The sequence below is a fragment of the Crocodylus siamensis genome, chromosome 1 (genome assembly GCF_052110815.1).
Source record: "Crocodylus siamensis isolate JL-2025a chromosome 1, ASM5211081v1, whole genome shotgun sequence".
NCBI classification, from domain to species: domain Eukaryota; kingdom Metazoa; phylum Chordata; order Crocodylia; family Crocodylidae; genus Crocodylus; species Crocodylus siamensis.
In genome coordinates, this window is record NC_143395.1 from 340,367,692 (window position 1) to 340,390,651 (window position 22,960).

General features: G+C 43.9%; 1 long non-coding RNA gene across 1 annotated transcript; it reads right to left on the bottom strand.

The window, feature by feature from the left end:
* Window positions 1-286: 286 nt before the first annotated feature.
* On the bottom strand, window positions 287-22,353 carry LOC149874896 (uncharacterized). The gene is made up of 5 exons (XR_016439978.1): window positions 21,663-22,353; window positions 8,120-8,289; window positions 5,955-7,663; window positions 4,850-4,934; window positions 287-2,779 (listed from the first exon to the last, which is right to left on the bottom strand). It is a non-coding gene; the product is annotated as an uncharacterized LOC149874896 (long non-coding RNA).
* Window positions 22,354-22,960: the final 607 nt, after the last annotated feature.

A 22,960-nucleotide genomic window follows, 5' to 3' on the forward strand; every position in this document is an offset into this window, starting at 1 on the left:
ACCAGTGATCCTGGTTTTGTCTGATTTAAAAAAAAAAACAATTCGTGGTTAAAAATAAGTAACCCCAAATCCACATTTTTCCATGATTAAAATGAAATGTTATTATACAGAGATCTATATATTAGTGATGTTTCATTAAATCATGGAAAAATGTGGATTTGGGGTTACTTTTTTTAAACCAAAAGTTGAGGATTTTTTTACATCAGAGAAAATCATGATCCCTGGTAATCACTATCACTAATAGCAATGATACCAGCGCTTAGTAGCTATTTCTTCACAACTGCTGTCCCTAGAAAACAGCTAGTTGCTATTAAAGCAATTAATATAAAAGCTGCTTTAGCCATTTTTATGAAAAGAAGAAATGGGACCCTATGCAGTAAAGATGGGCTAAAGATTAAAGATAATTTAGAAATGAACCTTATTTTTCAATAGTGAGCCTCACTTTTTAATAACATTGAATATGGAAGCAAAGACACAGTGGGTAACAGAAAGAGGATACAGAAATGGAAATTATAACAACTGAAGTAGAAGGAAAACTCAATAATCTCAATGCACTCAATCAAGGGTAGACTGGATAATCTCCATCCCAGAATTCTGAAGGAACTGTCACATGAAATTGTATTTCTGGTAGCAAATATGATTAATAAATCTATTAAATTAGGGGTGAAAATAGAAGATTGGAGAACATCAAACACAGTATGTGCTTTCCTAAAGAAGGGAAAAACTGATTGAGGCAACAGCAAGTCCATTAATCTGATATCAGTAGTTTGCAAGGCATGAGAAGAAATTTTGAACAAAAGAATAATTAATTATATAAATGTAAATAGAAAATGGGTTAGAATGCAATATATGTCTTATCTTCATGGATAAAACCACTAATTTTCTAGACAAAGGCAACACAATAAATCTCTCTCAGTTCTAATAAAGCATCACTGGAATGATATATGTGACTTGCACTAATGTACTAATAGAAACTAAAATACAAACTGAGAAAGTGGGTAGAAGCTAGTTAAAGGCATGGCTGCTCATGGTGCTGAAAGGGCATCTTTTGAGTAGTAAGGAAGTTGTGGCGGAATGCCGGGCTAGCGATTCCAGCACCGCTTGGGGAGCCGCGGGCTGTACGGAGCAAGCGAGCGCGCAGCTTGTGGGGCGGGATTGGAGGTAGCTTTATGACCGCCTTCGAGGTTCGCTGAGTTGGCGCAAGTAGATGACTTAGAGTGAGTTGTTAGTTTTTTATAATAAGTTTGTAGGATGTCTGTTGGTTCACGGGGTTCTGGAGTAAGCCCTTGCATTCTAACCCGATGGGCTAGGTGCGGCTGCCAACTCCTTAAGTCCCAGAACTGGTCAACAGCTCATTGAGATAGGGTATTAGTGGTAGAAGTTATTATGGGGTAAATATAAGGTAAAGCAAAAATTTGTTTTATTCACTCATCTGGCCTCACCCTCTTACGAATAAGAGGGGAGACCAGCTGGAATGAAGTTGCAGTAAATATAAGTATAGAAAGCGTAGATATGCTGTCTAAGCTACGAAGAGAGGCAGTTAAGAGGTGGAGTCTCCGATGTTTCTTCAGTTACAGTATGCCGGATACAAAGGGGGTCTGCTTTCCACCCCTTGCGGGATAGGTGCGGCTACTCACTAGTTAGTCCTAGGGCTGGTCAACAGCTCATGAACGGGATGGTGGATAACAAAACTGTAACACAGTGAATTGTTGTCGATTGTCGGATTTTCGAGGCCTTGGTTTTCGCTGGGATATGCCCAGGCAGGAAGGCTGAGGACTGGCTACAGGGTGATCAAGCCTGAAGTGTCGTCCAGTCATTGTCTCTGCTACTTCCTGCCTCTTTGCCTCTTTTATAGATGTTGGTTGGACTGCCTCTGTGACACTAACTATGATATAAGCTAAGCATACAGGGATAGGATAGTTTTCTTTTACATAATAGTTACTAGGTAGATTTTCTACATAAGTTTCGTTTCTGCAGGAATGACACTTACAGATAAGAAATGAAACTTACAGAATACGCATGTGCAGCTTAATACAAGCGTGGAAAAGTACAAAGCTTTCATTTTGATTAGAAGCCAAAACTACAAAGTCACATAAATGTGAGAGTGCCGCACGGCAGTTATACAGAAATAAAATAAGACATTTACAAAAGTCACTAGTAGAGTCCGTCAAGGAACAGTCTTGGGACTGTTACTATTTCTTTAATGATCTGGGAACAATCATATAATGGCATGCTGATGAAATGTGTTAATGATATAAAAATAGGAGTTCCCAATCTCTGAAGTCATGATAAGGCATTCTTTAGCATCTCGCTGGCTCAATTAACCGCTTGCTGAGGCCTATTAACGTGGAAACGTTTCTTCCCAAGCTCCCCCAAGCTCTATAGAACCTGTGGGTCTGCTGCTCCATTCCTGGGGACTTCACTCCAGACTGGCAGGTGAGCAATTGCCTTCTCTCCCAGCCCCCTCTTCTCGTCTTTACTTTCCTCCTTCCTGCCAGCTTATTAGGCTGGAAATAGCTCCCGGAGACTTGATTGAACCAATCTGGCTCACCTGGTGAGATGATAAGGCCAAGCCTGGGCAGATCAGAAGCTCCCTCCAGAGCATCACCATGCTGCTATTGCTGGACATGCCCCTCTGGCTGGGGAGTTTCTCTGGGCAGGTATCCTTGATCTTCTCACATACCTTCCCCTTTAACTCGCTATTAGGATGATCCTCACCGTGAAACAACTTGACTCTGCCTCCACGCAGTCTTGTTCTGACAGCTCTTCTTCATAGCATCTTGAAAAAAAAAATCAGCAAGAGTATTAGTCTTCCCTGGTTTATACTCAGTATTAAAGTGGAAAGGTTGCAGAGTCAATGCCCATCAGGTAATACGTGCATTGTCTGTCTGTTTAGTCTTAAGCTGCCTCAGTGGGGCACGGTCAGTTATCAAGGTGAACTCATATTCCAGCAGGTAATACCGAAAGTAGTTAATGCCCCACTTAATAGCTAAGCATTCATGTTCTACTGTAGCATACCTTCTTTCCTGTGGGTTTAACTTCTGGCTGGCATAGGCTATGGGTTGTGATATTCTGTCGACTTCTTGCAAAAGGACAGTGCCTAATTCTCTGTCTGAGGCATCTGTCTTAAGAATAAAAGGTGATTCAAAGTCTGGGGTTTCCAGCACCGCGTCTTAACATAGAGCATTCTTCATCTTCACAAAATCCCACCTAAGGGGGCCCTTACCTTTCCCTTGCAATGGATCAGTTAAGGGAGCTGGTATTTCTGCAAGCTGGGTATAAATCATCGGTATTACCCAGCAAGACCTAAGGATGCCCTAAGCTGTTTGTGACTCTGGGGTGGGACATAGTGTCGCAAGGCCTCCACCTTGTCAGCCAATGGATGAATACACCCTTGGCCTACCATAAACCCCAAGTACTTTGTTTCAGCCTTACCCAAGATACACTTCTTTGGGTTGGATGTCAGCCCAGCTTGCTGTAATTCCTGTAGGACTGCCCTTGCCACTTCTAAGTGTTCCTCCCAACCTTGTGTGTGTGTGTGTGTGTGTATATATGTATACATGTATACATATATGTATACATATATACACACACACACACACACAAGGTGTGTATATCATCTATGTAGGCAGCTGTGTATTGCTAATGTGGAGCCAACGCCAATTCAATTAGCCTTTGAAAGGTAGCTGCCATCCCATGTGACCCAAAAGGCATCTGCCTAAATTCGTACAAGGGCCATGGAGTACTGAACACAGTCTTGGCCATATCTTCCCTCCTCAATGGTATCTGCCTATACCCTTTTGCTAAGTCCAGGGTTGAGATAAATCTAGCCTGTTCCACTTTCTACAACAACTCTCTAATCCGGGGCATAGGAAAGGCGTCAAAGCGAGATATAGCATTTACTTTCCTGAAGTCCACACACAGTCATAGTGACTCATCGGGCTTAGTCACTGGCACAATAAGGCTATGCCAAGGACTCTGAGACTCTTGAATGATGCCTTGCTCCAGCATTTTAGTAATTTCCTCATGAATTACCTGATATTTATAATATGGGATCCTCCTCCATTTTTTTCTCATGATCTGCCCAACAGGGGTTCTTTTCTGATTGGTTATCCCTTTGACGCACCAGGATTTCACTAAAAATATCTTAAAATTCCCTTACCAACTTCTCCAATTAACCCTGTTGCCACATGCCATGTAGGGTCCCAACTGGGACCGTTACAGCCATTGCGTTTTGTCCTGGGTCCACACCCAGGTCCCAACTGAACTTGTCATCCAGTGGGGATGGATCAACCAACAAACCCTCCTTTTCCCTCCATTCTTTAAGTAAATTAACATGGTACATCTGCTTTTCTTTTCTATGACCTGACTTGAAGACCTTATAATCAATAGGGCCAACCTGCCGAACCACTTTGAAGGGACCTTGCCAACACCTTAGGAATTTACTTTCTGCATCTGGAAGTTACAGCAGTACCTTCTGACCGGCTCAAATATCCCTCTCTTGAGTCCTTTTATCAAAGGTGGTCTTTTGAGCCCTCTGCACTGCCCTCAGGCACTCCCGTGATAGCTCCTCTGCCTTATGCAGGTGTTGTCTCAGTTCTCTCACATACTCTACATTATTGGCACCCTTTGGCAGTGTTTCCTCCCAACCTTCTCTCACCAAATTTAGCAAGCCCCTCGGGCAGTGTCCATATACCAGGTCAAATGGGGCACACCCCAAAGATGACCAATCCTTCATCTGGGGATTGGTGACGGCTTGCATGGAGACTGCCTCTGGGAACTGGGTTGCATAATCTATGATTACCAACAAAAATTGATACCCCACTGAACTTTCGGGGAGGGGACTCACCACATCAAGTCCAATACAAGAGAACGGTACGTTGATTATGGGCATAGGTTGCAACGGTGCCCAGGGCTGGCTTGTCCCAGTTTACCTTTTGACATGACAAATGAGCAGAAAACAATAGAATGCAATTTAACAAGGTGAAATGCAAAGTGCTGCACCTAGAGAGGAAAAATATCCAGCACACCTACTGCCTAGGAAATGACCTCAGTAGCACGGAAACGGAAAGGGATCTTGGAGTCCTAGTGGACTCCAAGATGAACATGAGTCATCAGTGTGACAAAGTCATCAGAAAAGCTAACTGCACTTTATCATGCATCAGCAGATGCATGACAGACAGAACCAAGGAGGTGATACTTCCCCTCTATCAGGCACTGGTGAGACCACAGTTGGAATACTGTGTGCAGTTTTGTGTGCCACACTTCAAGAGGCATGTGGTGGAGAGGGTCCAGAGGAAGGCCACTCATATGGTTAAGGGCTTGCAGGCCAAGCCCTATGAGAAGAGACTAAGGCACCTGGACCTCTTCAGCCTCTGCAAGAGAAGATTGAGAGGTGACCTTGTGGCTGCCTATAAATTCATCATGGGGGCGCAGAAGGGAATTAGTGAGGCTCTACTCACCAAGGTGCCCCTGGGTGTCACAAGAAATAATGGCCATAAGCTAGCAGAGAGCAGATTTAGACTGGACATTAGGAGGAACTTCTTCACAGTTAGAGTGGCCAAGGTCTGGAATTGGTTCCCAAGGGAGGTGGTGCTATCCCCTACCCTAGGGGTCTTCAAGAGGAGGCTGGATGGGCATCTGGCTGCAATCATCTGAACCCAGCACTTTCCTGTCTATGCAGGGGGTCAGACGCAATGATCTACTGAGGTCTCTTCCGACCCTAATATCTTTGAATCTATGAAAAACTCTCAACCTGATCATACATCTTGGGCCAAAAACACCACTGTATTAGTTGGGCCTCAGTTTTTCTGCAACCCATATGCCCACCCAGGGGATTTTCATGGGCCAACTTTATTAGAGGATCCCTAAACTGATGTGGTATTAGCAGCTGGAGAAACTCCTCCCCCTCCTCGTACCCCTTTCTTTATCCAATAAAGCAACCCTCTCCTAACCTCAAATCCTTGGCAGGTTCACATAGTGTCCTGGGTCCACCACGTCTTCTTCCTCCTTAGCCAGTTCAGTCTCTATTATGGCCCAGAATTCACTCTCTTCAGCTTCGGCCCTCCGGAGCACCTTACTGCTGGATAAACCTTCTACATCTAAACTTTCCAAGGCTGGAACATCTTCCTCGCTTCCCAACAGGCCTGCTTCTCCCATCCTATCTTCTCTTATAATGTTTAATATTTCATAAATTTCCCTCCAGTCTCAGCCTAAAATCATCGGGTATGGTAAGTCATGAGCCACCCTGACTGGCATTTCTCTAGTGGTCTTCAACACAGTGACCTGGTATGCCCTCCCAGGGTAAACATGTGCCATGCCCATGCATGTATGTTATTCTGACAGGGGTGGCTTTGCATACATACTTGCAAGGTGCCAATAGGTTTTGTATAAATGTATGAGCACATCTGGTGTCAATGATTGTTTCAAACCTTTTTTCTCCTGAGACCCATGCTTCCATGACAGGTCGGGGCTGTGGAATATCTTTGATCTCCCTCCCTATATTACAGTCAATGGATTGTACCCCTCTGGGTTCTCCAAGGCCTGGAGTTATTCCCATGTCTTCAAATGGAGAGTGCAGCACCGTAGGTGTTGACAGCTTCAAGTTAATACAGTCCCAGGACATGCATCCCACCTTTCCACACTGAAAACAAACTACCGGGTTGTTGTTGGGTCCTGTGTAATCTCGGGCCTCTCTATTCCCCAGCCTTGTGGTCTCACAGGGCCTAGGGTACAAGGCTGCCTTCACATTCTGATCTGGAGGCATCTCTCCAAGAGCACTTTTGACATTTTCTGTCAATCGCAGTGCCTTGGCTGAAGATACTGACTAATGGTATCAAACCCAACTCTGGGTTTCCTCATCCAAGTCGGTCAGAAACTGTTCTAATAAAATCTTGTCGCAGATGTCTGTCTTCAAACTTTCTGCAGGCTTCAACCACTTTGTTACGAGATCAGCTAAGTGTTGCAACAAAGCCCTGGGGTCCTTTTATTCTCTCTTCTTTTTAGCTTTGAAAACCTACCAGTACCAGGTCTCTGGGTTAATATCTAGTCGATATAAAATTTCTCTCTTTACCTTGTGATAGTCCATAGCCTCATCCCATGTCATAGCCCCATAAGCTGCTTTGGCCTTCCGTATTAGCAACACTCCCAGCTGTCCAGCCCAGCAGGACTTTTCCAGTCCCACAGCCAATGCCATGCACTCAAAGCTTTCCAAAAACACCTTAGGATCACCACGAATAGACATTTTAGGCACCTTTAATTCTATGGTATTTCTCTGATGCCACATCTGTTGTTGTATCCAGCTTTCTTCTAGGGCAAGCTGATGGGCAAACTGTTGTTGCTATTGTTGCAGAACTTGCCCCATCAGATGCAGCGTTTGCTGGATCTGATCTGCTCTGGCTGCAGTCACCACCACAGAAACCTCCATATTTTTGGATTCCACTCGGCCATCATTGGAGCTCCTGGCCAATGCATCAGTTTATCGGGATATCACCTTGTACGGATGTGGACCTCTATGTCCCACTGACATTCACTTGCCGTTCCTATGCTGGACAGATGCCAGTCAGTCAATTAAGTCCATGTGCCTCTCAATTCTCGCCTGCCGTGACTTGATGAATTGACTGGAGAAGGGTGATGACTCCCCGACCCAAAGCTGACTGCCACCCTGTCAGAATATAAGGATGGGCAAAAGGAAAAAAAAACCCCTCCTTTGAAAACAAATGAAAGAAAAAAAATCAAGACCCAACGTGTCCATTTATCAACTTTTCCCCAAAGTGCTGGGGTTCATAGTGGCTGCTATCCCTCCTCTTCTCACTCAGTCCACAAGTCCCAATTGCTGAAGCCATGATCAGGCTTTTTTTTCCTTTGATAATTAGCATCTCACTGGCTCAATTAACCTTCCACTGCAGCCAATTAATGCAGAAACATTTTTTTCCCAAGCTCTCCTGAGCTCTATAGAACCTGTGGGTCTGCTTCCCCATTCCTGGGGGCTTCAGTCCAGATTGGCAGGTGAGCGATTGCCCTCTCTGCCAGCTCCCTCTTCTCTTTACCTTCTTCCCTCCTGTTGGCATATGGAGCCGAAAATAGCTCCTGGAGCCCTGATTGAACCAATCTGGCTCACCTGTCGAGATGATAAAGCTGAGCCTGGGTGGATCGGAAGCTCCCACTTGAGCATGGCCACGCTGCTATTGCTGGACATGCCCCTCTGCCTGGGGAGTTTCTCTGGATAGGTACCCTTGATCTTCTCACACTAATAACAAGATTTTCTGCTATAATGTGGGAGTCCTCCAGCTGAGAAAAAAACAGGAGAAAGACCTAGATTTACTAATTGATCACAAGATGAATATAAGCCCTGCCAAAGTAATGTCACCATGAAAAAAGGCAAATGTGTGACCCTAGTAAATAACATGTATTTCCAACGAAGATAGAGAAATATTAATCAGCCTTGCAAAGGGTTTTTAAACTCAAACTTTGCTAAATTTTTTCCCAACTATTTAAGTTGGTCTAATAAAAGGTATCAGATTCACCCAAAGAACCTTGTCTGCCTATATCTTTAGACCAACACGGCTACAACCTACACCCCTGTAACATTATCATAGAATCATAGGGCTGGGACTCTGAAAGACCATCAGGTCCAGCCCCCTGCATGAGCAGGAAAGGCATCTGGGATCAGGTGGCTGTGCAGTCTTCTCTTGAAGACCTCTAGAGTAGATGATTGCACCCCCTCTGGGGACTCCATCTGAATACTATGTACTAAAGTTTTGATTGCCAGACAGAATAATTCAAATTGGAGCTGATGCAAAGAAGGGATGATCAAGGAAATGGCCAGCCTTTTTTTATGAGGGGACTTGGATTGTGTAGTCTAGCAAAAAAAAAAAAAAAGCTAAAAGGAGCTATGATTGTTATTAGGAATAGCTAGCAGACAGAAACATTTTTGTAACAAGAGTTATCTTGATTAGTAAAACAACAATGCCATTAAAAAAGAAGAGATGGTCCTTAACACCTGTGAAGTGCAATGATCCTTCAAGTCAATTGATTCCCTTGATTTCCCTTAACTTCCAGAATAGAAATGCCACTGTTGCTGCCAGGCATTTGAATCTACCACTTTGAGTAGAGCCAGAATCGAAGTTGTGTGCTTGTATTCTGGGCATGCAATAAGCTTCCCTGCTTCAGATACACATCACAATTTTGGAAGCCTACTTTTCGGGGAGGGAGGAAGTATATGTATATATCAGAAAGGTAAACATGGGAGAGTGGGGAGAAAAAATATTTATGCTAAACACTGTTTGCACAAAGGCAAGCAAGTATGTAACCTGTTCATGAATGAATTTAGGCCTGAAACTGGAAGAAGACTTATAACCACTAGAGGAATAAGGTTCAAAGGGGAGCAGTGGAAGCAAAAAAACCTAACTGATGGATTTATGAAAGGACTTATATGGCATGCTTGTCTTTGGTAGCAGGGAACTAGACTCAGTCATACAAGATCCTTTCTAATCTTGTGCTCTGAATTCTGCATAGCCAATCCGTGTTCTCTTTTAGGAACCTTTTTCCCAGAATGCCTTTCTAGAATTTGCCCTTTATATTTGACAAAAAGAAGCAGCTGCAGCCCTACACTGGCTTCTTAACTAATTCCTGAATGTTCCTCCTATTTAGCTGGTAAGTACCTATTGTTTTTCCTTTCTTACAACTAAAGAAATCACGTATTCCTTTAGTGTTCCTTCCTAGGTGCATTTGTTCCCATCAGACCAATGACACAGGGTTCACAATAAAATATGTCTCAAATGACCTAAAATAGCTTTACTAATCTTAAATATATTACATATTTGAAGTAAAAAATAGAAGTGGGAGCTGCACTTTATTTAGGTTCTTTACAATAGCATAATGCTATAAAACAAATCAGATTTAAATAAAAATACTTCTGTATGGGAAATCTAGCATGTAAGGCTGAATTTTACAGGTCTGGAGCCTGGGGAGAAGTGTAATTATTCTGAGTGGAAGGGCAGGAGAAGAGGAGAAAATGTTTCTTTCACAATTTTACTTTATTTTTAGTGGGTAACCATTCGATACTGCACAGGCAATTGGAATATTAGAGTAAGTCCCTTAGTGGATGGATCAGTGGGCAGAAAAGCAAGTGAGGTATGATGATTTTTTTTTCCTGGCTGTGCAGTTTGCAACATAAATATCACCTTTGACATGTGATGTATGTATCAACATTAAGATGCAGAAAAATATGTTCCTGTTAAAAATTCTTTAATGTTTAAAGAAAATATGGCTCCTTTTCTGCTTCCATTGGGGCCTGTGGCAGATCTCCTATTGATGTCAACACAGCCAGTAAAAAAGCAGAATGAGTCTTTAAATCAAAAGCTTAAATGAATTGGGTACTTTTCAGGGCTGCCCTTTGAACTTCAAAATCTAATCTTCTGTTTCTAAACAGACTGATTTGATAATGCTCATTTCCTCCAGTGGCTTATTTTTAGGCCAGTCTTGAAGACTACCTTCTCTAGGCACCATCAAATCCACACACATATATACATATATGCACACTTTTTTATGCCAGATTGTAAAAGAACTGAGCCCCCTGGTGCCCATGTAGGCCTCCTGGTGGCCACGTACCTCCTGCCCCACTCGGCTCCCCTGGGTACCCTTCCTTTTCCTGTTTCCTGCCATGCCTTGTAGAAGGGAGGGTCCCGCAGGGTCCCTAAGCAAGCCCTAGCTTGCCTTGGCCAGTGGGTCCCTCCTGTACCCACCTGAATCCAGTCCTGTTCTTCAGTGCCCTAAGTGGGGCCTCCCTTGGCCCCATCAGTGCTCCAGGGCACCAGTCACCTTAAGGGCTATTAATGGCTTCCTTTCACCCTTACAGCCATTCTCATACCTCTCATTACAGGGCTGGGCTGGGGTTGTGCTCAGTGTCCCAGGCTAAAATGGGGATGGAGTCTGCCTGCATGGAGCAGAGTCTTGGGGGAGGGGGACAGGAGCACAGAGGCTGGGAGTGTGGGAAACAGGGAGCAGAGATGGGGAAGGGTGGACATGAGGCTATAGGGGCAGGCATAAGTAGTGGCCAAGCTCCTTGACTGTCCCACACTACCTGCCTTCCCACTACCTGCTTCCCTGCAGCAGTGGGAGGGATCAATGAAAGAAAACCCTGCAATAATTAGATTCTATAAATGAAAAATTATTTTAAAATTATAAAATTTCCATATGTAGAATTTTATTATTGGGAGGGGTTGTCTTATATTTTGGGTTGTCTTAGATTCAAGTAAATACAGTAATCAGAAAATGTTGTGTAGATATTCTTTTATACTCTTCCTCATGTGCCTATTCATATTGGATAGAATGACTAGAAACCCTAGTTCTTTGAAGATAAGTTTTAAGGAATAACCACCATTTTTGCTTGAACATAGGAGGTATGTATATGTATATGGCTTCCATAGTAGCAGGATTTTATCCTGCATCGTCAAGACTGGGCTTATATGAAAAAGTGTATATGTATAAATAAAATTTATACTAAATATAGGCCAGATTAGGTTTTTGGAAAAAAAAATCCTAACATCCGAAATGAATTACAGTTATACCAGAAGTTGAACCTGTCTGACAAACATACTGACAATCTTGGGGAAGGCCTAATTAAAACCACTTTGCTGCTCACAGAATGAAACAGATTTCTAGGGACTCACACGAGAAAGCTCCACTTGTTATGTCCCTTTTTAAAAAGATTATCCCCCTCCCTGAAGTCATCCATTCAACCATTCTTATTATATTAGCATTAGTAATAGATAGGGACAAAATACATACTGATTTGGGCATGTACAACATTGCATGTCTCACTCATTTGTGAGCCTGTATTTATGCAGATAGAACCTCTTGTAAAAATGTAGCCTATAATGCTTACTCTCTTGGACATTTAAGAACTTGTCTCTGTTAATACAGGGAATTAATTTGGTTCCTATTTTTTATTGCTTGGTGGCTTTAATAACAGAATTGAAGGTCAGTTTGGTAAGAACAAAAGGAATTAATAAATGCAAATGGAAAAGGGAGTATTTTTATATTATACAGAGTGATGCATAGGAGTGCAATGCATAAATCAGCTTCATCCTGGAACATGCACTTTTATAAAGGAAAGGTTATAAAAGCAACCAGGTAAATTATAAAGTGTAGTAGCCTTTTCCTGTAATTGCTTATGTTAAAGTACAAGACAGACCAGTCATTGACAAGCAACATGAGGCATGAAACTGTATGTTTCCTACTATTTTTGAAAAGCCAGTCACTTTCCAAGCTGAAATTTTATTCCTATTACTGAATTAATAATATCAAATTGTGTAGTCACTTATTTCCCTTGCCTCCTTATGATTTGTCTGTACATGGATTGTCATGTTTTTCCAATTGATTGGTTCCTAAAACTTATTCACCAACTATTTCTCCAAATAACTCTTGTAGCTCCTTAGTGAGCAATTTAGTGTACCCAAACTTCAAGATGGTTTGTTAGAAACAAAGTTTACATGCATAAAGATAAAAAAAATATTCTCCTAATTTGCAGAACCAAACTGCATTCCTTCTTTAAGGTAAATGTTATTTCTCTGTGGGTCCTCCAGCATTCACATCAGCATTTCTTAAAGTGAATGCCTCAGATAAAAGCCTTTCTACAGAATTGGTGTCTAATAGCATTCTCCTTCTACTTGATACTAAAGCAGCTGAAATTTTATCCAATGCCTTTAACACTGGGAAACTTTCCATTTATTACATGGTTGCTGGACCAAGCCCCAAGGCCTTTTATCAAGTTTTGTGTTTATTTGCTTTATGCAGACTTTCTGTGGCTTGAAAACTAAGCACCAAATAGTAGTTACTAATGGAGGGAAAATGAGGAACCTTTGCCAAGGAGGAGAGAGGAAAAACTCAGTCTATCTCCTTGTAATAACTGGCATTTTCCAATAAATATATTCTCATATGTAGAAGAACTAGGCAATGGGATTGTAATTCCCCTAATCAGTTGTGGAGCAGTGTACTGATCTTTAAAGAGTTAAGGGTGTCCAAGAGTGTCACACATATTTTGCTCTCCCTGCTTTAGATGCATAGTAACATGACATTTTAAAAGAAGTCTGAACACACGCACACATTTAAGCAGTCTCGCCAACCTTGAGGTACTACTCCAGGGCTTTCATAATGTTTCTTTTTCATGGACAGTCATATATATATATATTATTTATATATATATTTTATTTATATACACACACATACACATATCTATCTATCTAATCTATCTATAGTTAAATAAATAGATATAGATATATTATATCCATATAATGGATATATCTATATTTATCTGTCTATATATAGATAAATAGATAGATATGTGTATATGTGTGTATATAAATAATAAAAAAATTATATGGGGTAGCCGGCAGATACGCCACCCTTAGAACCAAGGGGACACCAGGAGCCTCAGAGAGGGAGTTTTACTCTTCTAAAGGCGCAGAGCATGACGTGAGTTCTGTGTTATGTTACAGCCCAGAGATCATGGTGGTTGGCTGTGGTTGGTGTGCTATCTGATAACACCGGTGGTTTGGGTGAGGCTATTTGTGGAAGGAGGAGGCCTGACTGGGGGTCCACTGCAGTGTGGGGACCCTGGCACCAGAAAGGGCGTAGCATTTGGGGCTCATAGGCCCCAGCGCCAGAGGTGGCGTGGTATTCAGGCTATGGAGAGTGCAGGCGCCAGCGAGGCACAGAGCGAGACAGGGCTGCAGAGAGCCCAGGGAGGGCAAGGGCGACAAATTACAACAAGGCCTAGACTGGACAATGTTGGTACCATCTGCGAGGCTTGGGGCATAGTAGTGGGGTGGTTGGAGTCACACATATGGCCCATAAGACTGAGAGACTCAGGAACCATCCGCAGTGAAGCAGGATGTCAAGGGGTCTAGAGACAACAGGGCTATTAGGGTCTAGCCAGACCATGTCCAAACCTAAAGCTCAAGGGCAGCCTCCCTCTATTCATCATACCAACAAGACATGGTGGGTGAGAATAAGGGTGCTTGTAGGGCAAGACTGACATGGTTAAGGACCTTGAAGGAAGTAGAGGCACAACGAGAGACCACATTGTCTACGGCCCTGAAGCCTCCAGAACCAGTGAAGTTCCGCAGATACCTAGGCCCAGAGGGAGGAGGCCCAACCAGAGCAGCCTGAGAGAAACTTTTCTGGGTTGGGGCCTCGGTATTACCCTGTAGGATCACTGGCAATGGAAATTCCCCCTTCAGCCCAGCCTTGAGAGCTGCAGCCCCACTGCCTTTCTATAAATACGTTCTCTCTGTTATACTCTTACCCACAGGTTCATTCTCCCTCTCTGTGCATGGACAGGCTTTCTGTACACCCTGCTACATGGTGAATAAATAAATTATGCCCCCATCCACTGGACAAATGTACTTAGTAGAAAAGTTGAAATGCAATTTGACCCTTTTGCAATATATGAACCTGCCCCGGCATAGACTGACATTGAGAAAAGCAGAATGCTTTGTATGGAAAAACACATAGGCCACGTCCACATGAGTGTGGCCATGTGGTATGTGGCAAACACATCTGTGGTGCCACATACTACACATTCAGATGTTCTCTGTGCTGCAAGGGAGTGCTGCTCATACGTGAGCTGTTCTGCATTTTTTTCATGATTTTTTTTGACCCCTTAATATCCAAGTTGCCACTGCTGCAGCCCCAGGAGGCCCCCATACCCCAGGTAAGCCTGCTGGTCCAGTGTTGGCCCCAGTCTCCCCTACTCCACCCAGAGTACCTTGCTGCACACCAAAGCATGCCTGGCATGGGCACTTCCTGGGGATGAGTAGCAGCAATGCAAGGTGCGCCACTGCTATGTGTTGCCAGGGAATCAAATGTCCATGCTGCCATAGGGTGTGTCCACACATTCAGGCATGTAATGGAGATGCATACAGGGTGCACACGGGTGCATATGCACCCCTGAGATTGGCGGTGCACCCCCTGACAGAAGTGCCACAGACTGCTGCCACTGTCACCACCTGCAGGCGGTCTCTGTGCCCCCCCAGCCTCTGGTGGTATATGTTGTTCATGCAGGCACGTGCACTTTTAGCAGCTTAGATAGCAGTGGCATAAATTTGTGCCAGAGATTAATGCCTCAGCACACATGCCTGAACATGCACTTTGGTGTGGGGCAAATTAAGCCACCTGGGGGAAACTGACCCTGCCCAGCTTCTCTTGGATCTTCATACAGGAGGAGCTAGAGGCTGGGGCCAACACCTGTGGCCCCAGCAGTATAAAAAGATGCTAATATTTCTGGGTATCAAAATTAGAAATATGTAGCATGGGGAACATTGTTTCATTCCCGGCGTGCCTCTTAGAATCATAGAAACAGAAATTTTAAAAGAACCTGTATGATCATTAAGCCCAGTCCCTTGCCAAGGGCAGGAAGTATTGGGCTCAGATGAGCTTGGCAAGGTGCCTGTCCAGCCTCATCCTGAATACCTCCAAGGAGGATGCCTGCACCACCTCTGCTGAGATCATGTTCCAGATTCTGGTGACCCTTACAAAGAAGAAGTTTTTCCTTATATCCAACCTGAATTTATCCTCTATTAGATTATGCCTATTGGTCCTTGTCCTCCCTTGAGATGCCCTCCTGAATAGTTGCTGTCCTAGTTTTTGATGCTCCTTCCTGAGGTACTTGTAGGCAGCTATTAAGTCACCTCTCAGCCTTCTCATCCTCAGGCTGAACAGGCCCAGTTCCTGGAGTCTCCCCTCATAGGACGTACCCTCCATGCCCTTAATCAAATGGGTGGCCCTTCTTTATACCCTATTGAGCTTATCCATGTCCTTCCTGAAGTGCAGTGCCCAGAACCGGGCACAATACTCCAGCTGAGGCCTCAGCAACACTGAATAGAGAGGGAGGAGTACTTCCCTGGATCTATTGTCCTTCATACTTAGATCTCCAAGCCTGCCTTAGCTTTCTGTGTCTTGTATCTGCAGGCCCTGGCAAAACAGGTGTATTCCTCCCTGCTTGCTGAGCCATTCCTCTATTGCATATACACTTCTTTTTTCTTTTTCAATAACTCCCTAATACAGGTGTTCAAAATATCGCCAGCAGTTTCATTTCAACACTGTTTTGACTCATTCTGAGCAAAACTGAAGCGAAATGAAGGGCTTCAAAACAGCCTTGAAATGAAATGAGGCCAATTGAAACATTTCAAAAGTTTTGAATGGGGCGATGGGACTTAGTTCCCTTCTGCAGCTTGATCAATCACAGCACTGGGGAGAGAAACTGAGCGATGGGCTTCAGTTCTCTTCCCCAGCCCAATCAATCACAGCACTGGGGAGGGGAACTGAGCGATGGGGCTCAGTTCCCTTCCCCAGCCTGATCGATCACAGCACTGGGAAGGGGAACTGAGTGGTCAGTTCCATTCCCCAGCTTGCTGGTCCTAGGCAGCAGCACCCAGCTTCCCTCCCTCATCTGGCAGGCAGATCAGGGACCCACAACCCCAGGAGGACTACCACAGCCTGCACAGCCAAGGGGTTGCAGGCCCCCAATCTGCCTGCTGGATAAGAGAGGCTGTATTGAGCTTCCCCATTATAGCCAAATGGCAAAATGTCGAAACAGCATTAAAACAGTGAAACAGAACAGTGGTTTCAAATTGAAATGAAATTTGAAACACAATGTTGTTCTGTCAAAACCTCAAAACCAAGTCAAAATGGAATGGTGCCATTTTGCACAGTGCTACTCCCTATTACCACTGGTGAGCCAAGCAGGTCTCCTGGCTCTCTTCCCACTTTTTGCCTTTGTGGAGATGGCCTGTTTTTGAGCCATGAAAATTGTTTCCTTAAGGAAGCACTATCATTCCTGCACACCCAGTTCATCCACATGCTGGTTGCAGAGGGCCTCTCCAATGAGTTTCTTGAGTTTGCCAAAATTTACCTACTTTAAATTCAGGAATTCTGTTCTGTTGACTAACTTCCCAGTCTTATGGAGGATGGTAAACCTTATCGGTTAATGGTCATAGTTGCTCAGAGTACCACCAATCCTCAAGTTGCCTATGATGTCCTCGTCTTTGGCCAGCACTAAGTCCAGAGTGTCTTTGCCCCTGCTAGGCCCTTCCACAACCTGTGTCAGAAACAGATCATCTATTGTTGCCAGGAAGTTGACTGACCCACTGGAGGTGGCTGAATGGTCTTCCCAACACATGTCTGGGTAGTCAAAGTAACCCTTGATGATCATGTCTCTAGTGCTAGCTGCCTCTGTTAGTTCTCCTGAGAATTCTTGATTGCTGTCCTCATCTTGGGAGAGAAACCTGTAGTAGACTTCCACCACTAGGTCTCCCTCTCCTGGTCCCCCCTTGTAGCCTTACCCAGAGGGGCTCAAGGGACCCTTCTCTGCTGTCAAAGGTGACCTACAGAGATGGGTATTGCTCTTTCACATAGAGGAACACACTTCCTCCCTTCTTCCCAATCCAATCCTTACTATGAAGCCTGTAACCCTCAGTATTACTGCCCAGTCATGTGTATCATCCCACAAGGTCTTTGTGAATCCAATCAAGTCAAATTCCTCATCAGCCAGAAGGAGTGCTGGTTCTCCCTGTTTATAACCCATGCTTTTGGCATTCCCATAAAGGTTTATGAGCTTTCCTTTAGTCACCTCAGGTTTTCTGTCATGATGTCTCTGCCTCAAGGTGCTAGAACCCATCTGGACATCCGTGGTATAAATGCCCTCCTGTGTGTCATTGTGGCTAGTGAATTCTGTTTCCACAAGTTGGCAAGTCTCATGGCAAAGATCTTCTTCCCTCTGCTCATGAGATGAATGCTGTTCCTTGCGTGGAAGCCACTGTAGCTAAACTGTGCACCAAGGTTGAGGTATCCAAAGCGCACATGGCGACACCATCTTCTGAGCCTTTGGTTGACCTCCATGATACAGTCCTCCCTCTCATGGCCAAGGCTCCTGACTGGGATTGTGGAGAAAACAACTGGTGCTTTAGAAGATTAGAACCCCGGGAGCCAGGGTGCTACAGATGTGGGATGCCAGGACATATCAGCCATTATTGTCCCTAGCAGACACATGAAGGATGACAAGGGGAAGAGATACTAAGACATCAGAGTGAACAACTTCAGGAGAGCACCCATGGTGAAATGATAGATTGAAGCTTAGGTAGACAGAACAAGACTGCAGGAACCCTGAAGCCAATGGTGGATGTCAAGATCAGGACCATGATCATTCCCATGTCATCAATTCTGGGTGTGCCAAGACTATGCTGAAAGCCACTTGCCACCCCCTGGCCCCACATGGGCTGAGATGCCCCGGGTCCTGCACACCCTTAGGGACAGCTCTGCTCATAACATCTGGTGTGGAGAGGGCAGGGGATGGGGATGGTGGAAAGAGGAGCCAGCCTTCTGAGTTACAGAGCTAACATCCACCTTGTCTCATAGGACTGTGTCTATCTTTAGTTCCTTCCTTCTTCCATCAAAGTTATGGCAGGAAAGTTCAAGGAAGCTATCTGGTCCAATGTGAGAGATGACAGCTTGGTTTGGGAGGACACAGTTAATCTTCCACACACCAACAAAAAGACTTACTTTATGGTATATAAACAGACTATGTGGAGGAATTTTCAGATAATGCAGGTAACAACTTCTGAGGGTTCCAAATATATTTTCATTGCACATTGGCATGAAAATAAAACCTTGCAATTATTTTTGTAAAATTAAATTAAGTTAAAATGGCTGGGGAGAGGAGGGATAATTTTTCGATTCAGTGTGCGCTCTCTCACTCTCTCTCACCCAAAACTATCTCTGCAAAAATTTTCAGCTACAGTGAAACAGCATATTTTGAACAAAAAACAAGTCATTGAATCAAAAATGTTCCAGTCACCTTCAGTCATGATCTAGTTTGGGTTTTTTTTGTTTTGTTTTTGTTTTTGGTAAATAATCAGCAGGGATCCTGGTTCTCTCTGATTTAAAAAAAAAATCTCCAATTTTCAGATGAAAAAAAGTTACCCAAAATCCATATTTTTCCTTGATTAAAATGAAACACTACTACAGCAAAAGCTCCATTATCTGGCACCCATGGGAAATGGGGGGTGCCGGATAACCAGATGTGCTGGTTATCTGAGAGGCGTCTTTGTCTGATCAGGCACCCTGAAGCAAGCTTGCATGCCGACTAATAGAGCATGCCAGTTAATGAAGTGTCAGTTTACGCAGCTTTTACTGTATATATACATACATAAAGAAGTACACACACACACACGTGTGTATATATATATATATTACTGGTGTTTCATTTTAATTGTGGAAAAAGGTGGATTTGGGGGGGTTATATTTGAAAATTTGGGATTTTTTTTATCAGAGAAAAGCAGGATCTCTGATGATCAGTGATCACAGAAATAAGGTAAATCTCTGATCAAAGAAGGTATAGTTGTCCTTGTGCTGCAGGAGATCAGGGAGATGACAACCATGTCTGGGTTTTAAGAGATAAGCAGGCCACATCCACACAAACATGGATGTTTAGTTACCTGGGGACAACTAGCAGGATGCGATCTTTTGGGCACAGAGGGAGACTATCCAGTACAAGGGAAAAGGGGGAAAGGAGCCAAAAAGCTTCCTTGGCTAAATAAGGAAATCCAGGGGAGCCTAAGGGCAAAAAAGAAGGCATATTGGCAGTGGAACAGGGGGAAGCTACAAAGAAGGACTATACCTACTTGGCCCGCACTTGCAGGGAGGCAGTTAGTAAGGCCAAAGCAACTACAGAGCTGAGGCTGGCAATACAAATTAAAGACAACAAAAAGTCTTTTTTTAGGCATGTAAGGAGTAAAAGGAAGGTGCAGGGCAGGATAGGACCCCTACTGAACAAGGAGCAGCAATTAGTGATGGGGGTGGGGGGGACAAGGCTGAGCTATTCAATGAGTTTTTTTGCCTCGGTGTTCTGGAACAGGGCTCAAGATAAGTCTGCTAATGGGTTCTTAGATGGGCATCAGAAGGACACCAGCTTACCAACTGTTGACGCTGACTTGGTGCAGAGTCACTTGGATGGACTGGATGTGTTCAAGTAAGCAGGCCCAGATGAGCTGCATCCAAGGGTACTGAAGGAATTGGCCAGTATTATAGCAGAACCACTGGCATGGCTGTTTGAGCACTCATGGCACTCAGGTCAGGTTCCAGAGGACTGGAAAAGGGACAAAATGGTCCTTAATTTCAAGAAGGGGAGGAAGGAGGATCCAAGTAATTATAGACCAGTCAGTCTCACCTCCATCCTTGGAAAAGTCTTTGAAAAGATTATGAAGGATCATATTTGTGGGAGTCCAGCCATAAAAACAATGCATCAGGGAAACCAGCATGGATTTGTAGCAGGTAGATCATGCCTGACCAATCTGGTTTCATTTTATGACAGGGTCACAAAATGCTTAGATGCAGGAGTAGAGGTAGAGGTCATTTTCTTGGACTTCAGCAAGGCCTTCGATATGGTATCTCATCCTATTCTCATAAATAAATTAAGAGGCTGTGACGTAGATGTTTACATGGTCCAGCGGGTGGCAAATTGGCTTAGCAGTCGCACCCAGAGAGTGGTAGTAGATGGGTCAGTACTGACCTGGAAGGATGTGGGTCGTGGGGTCCCACAGGGTTCGGTCCTTGGACATGTACTCCTCAATATCTTCATCGTATTGTGGGTGGGGTTTTAATTTTGTGTTCTACCTCCTGGACCTTCCCTGGCTTCTCAATAAACACATCTCCAAATACACTTACTAGCTGTTACAGCTGGATCCATTGGAGCCCCGTGAGATGTTCTCCCATATTCAGAACTCTGTCTTCTCCCTTGTGTTTTTCTCCATTTCCTTTTGGATCTAGCTCTGCCTTGTCAGGCAGTGGGGTCATGAGCCACCACTCTGGCTCCACCTATTTGTTTAGGAGATTAAAGTGGTAGATCAGGAACTGGTTCCTCCATCCTGGCCATTCAATCTCATAGTTTATTGGGCCAACTTTCCTTACTACATGGAATGAACCTTGCCACCTTGAAAGCACCTTACTTTCAGTATCAGGCAGAAGTACCGATACCTGATCCCCCATGTGGTATTCCCTCTCTTTTGCCTTCCTGTCATAACTCTTTTTTTGTTGGATCTAACTCCCTTGTAACTGTTCCCAAGGAATCTGCCTGACTTGGTCCAACTGTTCCCACAACCCTTTCACACATGACGTCTAAGAAACCCCAGAGCTGGTGGCCATACATCATCTCAAAGGAAGAACACCCTGGTTGAGGCCTGAGGGCAAATAACAGGGATGGAATCAATAAATCCCACTTCCTGGGGTCCCCTTGAATACAAGCATGCACATTTTGGAAAAGGTCTCACAATATCAAGAAGTAACCTTGGATATTGCGGGACCTTTTCCAAAAAGTAAAGTAGGAAGTTTACTGTCTCAAAGTCTCTACCAGGGGAATGGAAACCAATGAGCTTTAGGAGGTACGATATTAGAGACTTTCTGACACTCAAGAGACTTTCTGTTTGTGTAGGCCTGGCCAGTACACCCACTGAAGTAGCTTAGCAGTTGTTTTATCCCTCCTGAGGTGTCCCCCCATCAGGAGCATATGGGCAATACTTAATAATACTTGTCTATATCTTTGGAGGACTAGAACCTGGACCATTTCTTCCCCTTCTATTGACTTGATATAGGATCCGATTCTTTACCTGGAAGTGGGGGAAACCTTGGGCCAAGTCTGGGTGGACCAGCTCTCCTTCCATCTTTGCTATTCCATCTTCATATACGTGGTGGAATGTGGGCTCCTCTGCCTGTTCATCTCAGAACCGTCCTTCTCCGATGGTCTTATTTGGGCCAATGCACCACTGTGAGACAGAACTTGTGAAATTTTCATTATAGTCCCTTATTATATAATTTTTCTGGCCTCCCAACAAAATTAGAAAAAATTCCAGAAATCTCAGGCAGCACTATGGAGCAAATAGGACCATTTTTCCACCTCTCAACCAAAGGAACAATCTTCAGGGACTCCCTGCATTTAGAGATTTCCCTGCACTTGTTTCTTTATTAATACATGACCCTTTTACATGCTCACATTAGCTGTTTCCAAGGTCTTCTCTTGGATCCCCATGTTTTATTCCCATGATACCTGTTAGATCTCCCTCTCCCTCTCTCCCTCCATGACTTTCCCTTTGAGAGTATCTCTGGCCACAAAACTGCAGCAGGTTGATGTGCTCCCACTCTGCTGAGCTGCTGATCCTATCTGAGACAGCAGGCCAGTCTTCAGCTCATGTACCAGTACTATGCTGACATCAGTGCTGACTTCACAGTGCTTGCATTTTTGTTCATGGGATGATGACACAATGCAGAGCTGAGACAGTCCTCTCTGTTGTGTTAGTTGCATAATTATCAGTGGTATTTTGTGTCCTCCCTTTCATTTCATGATCACCAATTCTACCTTGTTTTCTCTCTGTGTTATTCAGGACTAGCTAGTTAAGTGGTTCTGTTTAAGAAACTGTCTCATTTTGATTTCTAATATTTCCCCTAGTTGTTAGTTTATTTGGGACCTTGTTTAACATTCTGTGTATTGTTCACTGAGTGAGGATGTTTATTATGTGGTAGTTAATGTTGTTAAAATGAAGTGTGACGGGCTGGCTGGCAGTGACCTGGCCCAGGGGTTTTAAAAGGGCAAAAGTTGATTGGAGGACTTGGGATTCCCTTTCCGCACCAATCAGGCCCCAGAGACTCATCCTCTGTGTCCCCTGATTGGCCCCTTGGGTCACAATTTGCAGAGTGAAGCTAACTTGCTCTTGCTGATGTATTTCCTTTTATTGATACATGCATCAGTGCAGGCTGTGAGAACAAGAATTAAATCAGTGTTGCGAGTATTACTTTCCAGAGATATTCCCTATATTTGGAACAGAATTACTATTGGTATCTTACTGATAACAAGTTAAAAATAAATAAATATGCCTTACACTGACATTCACTGTGCAATTGTGCTGCATGA